General features: G+C 39.2%; 1 non-coding gene across 1 annotated transcript; it reads left to right on the top strand.

Annotated features, from left to right (window-relative positions):
- The first annotated feature begins 3,195 nt into the window (after positions 1-3,195).
- On the top strand, positions 3,196-3,299 carry LOC112767674 (small nucleolar RNA R71). Its single transcript, XR_003185121.1, has one exon. It is a non-coding gene; the product is annotated as a small nucleolar RNA R71 (small nucleolar RNA).
- The last annotated feature ends 1,271 nt before the right edge of the window (positions 3,300-4,570 follow it).

Here is a 4,570-nt window from a genome sequence, read left to right on the forward strand (position 1 = left end):
GCTCCTTCCACACATATGTCCATAAGGACTTGGTCCAACCTTTGATTAAAGTTGACCCTTCTAGTGTAGGGGCGTACATCTCCTTGCATCATGGGCAAGTGGAACGCCAACCTCACATTCTCCGGACTAAAATCTAAGTATTTTCCCCAAACCATTGTGAGATAATTCTTTGGACTCGGGTTCATACTTTGATCATGGTTCCTAATGATCCATGCATTGGCATAAAACTCTTGAACCATTAAGATTCCGACTTGTTGCATGGGGTTGGTTAGGACTTCCCAACCTCTTCTTCGGATTTCATGTTGGATCTCCAGATACTCATTTTTCTTGAGCTTGAAAGGGACCTCAGGGATCACCTTCTTCTTTGCCACAACATCATAGAAGTGGTCTTGATGGCTTTTGGAGATGAATCTTTCCATCTCCCATGACTCGGAGGTGGAAGCTTTTGTCTTCCCTTTTCCTTTTCTAGAGGATTCTCCGGCCTTAGGTGCCATTGATGGTAATGGAAAAACAAAAAGATTATGCTTTGACCACACCAAACTTAAAATATTGCTCGCCCTCGAGCAAGAGAGAAAGAAGAGAAGAAGAAGAAGAAGAAGAGAATATGGAGGAGAGTGAGGGGAGATGGGTTCGGCCAAGGTATAGAAGAGGGGGTTGTGTTGTGTGAAAATGAAGGAGAATGAAGGGGTATATATAGGGAGGGGAGAGGGTGTAGTTTCGGTCATTTAGGGTGGGTTTGGGTGGGAAAGTGGTTTTGAATTTTGAAGGTAGGTGGGGTTTATGGGGAAGAGTGGATGGATGTGAGTGGTGAATGGGGTAATTGGGAAGAGAGATTGAAGTTGTTGGGAAGTGTGATATGGGGAAGAGTTGTTATAGGATTAGGAGGTAAGGTGGTAATATGTTAGGTGGGGATTCTGTGGGGTCCACAGATCTTGAGGTGATCCTGTGGGGTCTACAGATCCTGAGGTGTCAAGGAATTACATTCCTGCACCAAATAGGCATGCAAAATGCCTTTCATACCATTCTGGCATTTAAACGCCGAGGTGATGCACGTTCTGGGCGTTTAATGCCCATGTGTAGCATGTTCTGGGCGTTCAATGCCCATGTGTAGCATGTTTCTGGCGTTGAACGCCAGTTCCATGCTTGTTACTGGCGTTCAGCGCCAGCTTTTCTCAAGGCACATTCCTGGCGTTCAAACGCCAGAATGTTGCTTATTTCTGGCGTTCAGCGCCAGATTCATGCTCTGTTCTGGCGTTGAACGCCAGCCAGATGCTCCTTACTGGCGTTGAACGCCAGTCTGTCCTTCCTCCAGGGTGTGCTTTTTCTTCTGCTGTTTTTGATTCTGTTTTTAATTTTTATATTTTTTTTCGTGACTCCACATGATCATGTACCTAATAAAACACAAAATAACAATAAAATAAAAATTAGATAAATAAAATTGGGTTGCCTCCCAACAAGCGCTTCTTTAATGTTAATAGCTTGACAGTGGGCTCTCATGGTGCCACAAGGTGATTAGGTCAATGTTGTATAGTCCCAACACCAAACTTAGAGTTTGGATATGGGGTCTTAACACCAAACTTAGTGTTTGGTTGTGGCCTCCCAACACCAAACTTAGAGTTTGACTGTGGGGGCTCTTCTTGACTCTGAACTGAGAGAAGCTTTTCATGCTTACTCTCTTTTGTCACAGAGGGATGGCCATGTGCCTTAAACACAAGGTAGTCCCCATTCAATTGAAGGACTAATTCACCTCTGTTGACATCTATCACAGCTCCTGCTGTAGCTAGGAAAGGTCTTCCAAGGATGATGCATTCATCCTCTTCCTTCCTAGTGTCTAAGATTATGAAATCAGCAGGGATGTAAAGGCCTTCAACCTTTACTAACACGTCCTCTACTATTCCATAAGCTTGTCTCAATGACTTGTCTGCCAATTGTAATGAGAACAAGGCAGGTTGTACCTCAATGATCCCCAGCTTCTCCATTACAGAGAGTGGCATAAGATTTATCCCTGACCCCAGATCACATAGAGCTTTTTCAAAGGTCATGGTGCATATGGTACAAGGTATTAAGAACTTGCCAGGATCTTGTCTCTTTTGAGGTAAAATTTGCTGAATCTAGGTATCTAGTTCATTAATGAGCAAGGGAGGTTCACTTTCCCAAGTCTCATTACCAAACAACTTGGCATTCAGCTTCATGATAGCTCCTAAATATTGAGCAACTTGCTCTCCAGTCGCATCTTCATCCTCTTCAGAGGAAGAATAGTCTTCAGAGCTCATGAATGGCAGAAGAAGATTTAATGGAATCTCTATGGTCTCCATATGAGCCTCAGATTCCTTTGGATCCTTAATAGGAAACTCCCTCTTGCTTGAGAGGCGTCCCAGGAGGTCTTCCTCACTAGGATTTTCATCCTCCTCCTCCCTTGTGCATTCGGCTATATTGATTACATCAATGGCCTTGCACTCTCCTTTTGGATTCTCTTCTGTATTGCTTGGGAGAATACTGGGAGGAGTTTTAATGACTTTCTTACTCAGCTGGCCCACTTGTGCCTCCAGATTTCTGATGGAGGATCTTGTTTCACTCATGAAACTGAAAGTGGCTTTTGACAGATCAGAGACTAAGTTTGCTAAATTAGAGGGGCTCTGTTCAGAATTCTCTGTCTGTTGCTGAGAAGATGATGGAAAAGGCTTATTATTACTGAGCCTATTTCTTCCACCATTATTAAAGCCTTGTTGAGGCTTTTGTTGATCCTTCCATGAGAAATTTGGGTGATTTCTCCATGATGAGTTATAGGTGTTTCCATAAGGTTCACCCATGTAATTAACCTCTGCCATTGTAGGGTTCTCAGGATCATAAGCTTCTTCTGAAGCTGCCTCTTTAGTACTGTTGGATGCATTTTGCCATCCATTCAGACTTTGAGAAATCTTGTTAACTTGCTGAGTCAACACTTTGTTCTGAGCCAATATGGCATTCAGAGTATCAATTTCAAGAACTCCCTTCCTCTGAGGTGTCCCATTATTCACGAAATTCCTCTCAGAAGTGTACATGAATTGGTTATTTGCAACCATGTCAATGAGTTCTTGAGCCTCTTCAGGCGTTTTCTTTAGGTGAATAGATCCACCTGTAGAATGGTCCAATGACATTTTTGAAAACTCAGATAGACCATAATAGAATATATCTAATATGGTCCATTCTGAAAACATGTCAGATGGACACCTTTTGGTCAACTGCTTGTATCTTTCCCAAGCTTCATAGAGGGATTCACCATCTTTTTGTTTGAAGGTCTGAACATCCACTCTAAGCTTGCTCAGCTTTTAAGGAGGAAATAATTTATCCAAGAAAGTCGTGACCATCTTATCCCAGGAGTCCAGGCTATCTTTAGGTTGTGAATCCAACCATATTCTAGCTCTGTCTCTTACAACAAAAGGGAAACGCATGAGTCTGTAGACTTCAAGATCAACTCCATTTGTCTTAACAGTCTCACAGATATGCAAGAACTCAGTTAAAAACTGATAAGGATCTTCAGATGGAAGTCCATAAAGCTTGCAGTTCTGTTGCATTAAAGCAACTAGTTGAGGCTTAAGCTCAAAATTATTAGCTCCAATGGTAGGAATGGAGATGCTTCTTCCATCAAATTTGGACGTTGGTTTTGTGAAGTCACCAAGCATTCTCCTTGCATTATTGTTGTTGGGTTCGGCTGCCATCTCTTTCTCTTGTTCTAATATTTCTGAAAGGTTACCTTTAGATTGTTGTAATTTAGCTTCTCTTAGTTTCCTCTTCAGAGTCCTTTCAGGTTCGGGATCAATTTCAACAAGAGTGCCTTTTTTCTTGTTCCTGCTCATATGAAAGAGAAGAAAAGAAGAAAAGAAAAGGAATCCTCTATGTCACAGTATAGAGATTCCTTTATGTTAGTAGAAAAAGAAAGGGGAGAAGAGTGAAGAAGAGTGGGTTCGGATACTTAGATGAAGAGAGGTGAAGAGAAGTGTTAGTAAATAAATAATTAAATAGAATAGGAGAGAAGAGATAGAAAATTTGAAAATAATTTTAAAAAAAGGGTTAGTAATTTTCAAAAATTAGAGATAAGATAAGATTAAAATTAAAATTAAAAAAAAGAATTTTTGAAAAAGAGATGAGATATTTTCGAAAATTAGAGAGGGAAAAGTAGTTAGGTGGTTTTGAAAAAGATAAGAAACAAACAAAAAGTCAAATAGTTAGTTGAAAAAGATATTACAATCAAATTTGAAAAGATTAGAAGATAAGAAGTTAGATAAGATATTTTGAAATCAAATTTTGAAAAAGATAAAATTTTTGAAAAAGATAAGATAAAAGATAAAGAGATTTAATTCAAAAATTTAAAATTACTTACTTCACTAACAAGAAACTACAAGATAAGATTCTAGAACTTAAAGATTGAACCTTTCTTAACAAAAAAGTAACAAACTTCAAATTTTTTTGAATCAATCAAATTAATTGTTAATGAGTTTCGAAAATTTGACATAAAGATAAGAAAAAGATTTTGAAAATAATTTGAAAAAGAATTTAAAAAGATAAGATTTTTAAAATTGAAATTTTGACT

Source organism: Arachis hypogaea, chromosome 2, assembly GCF_003086295.3.
Source record: "Arachis hypogaea cultivar Tifrunner chromosome 2, arahy.Tifrunner.gnm2.J5K5, whole genome shotgun sequence".
NCBI classification, from domain to species: domain Eukaryota; kingdom Viridiplantae; phylum Streptophyta; class Magnoliopsida; order Fabales; family Fabaceae; genus Arachis; species Arachis hypogaea.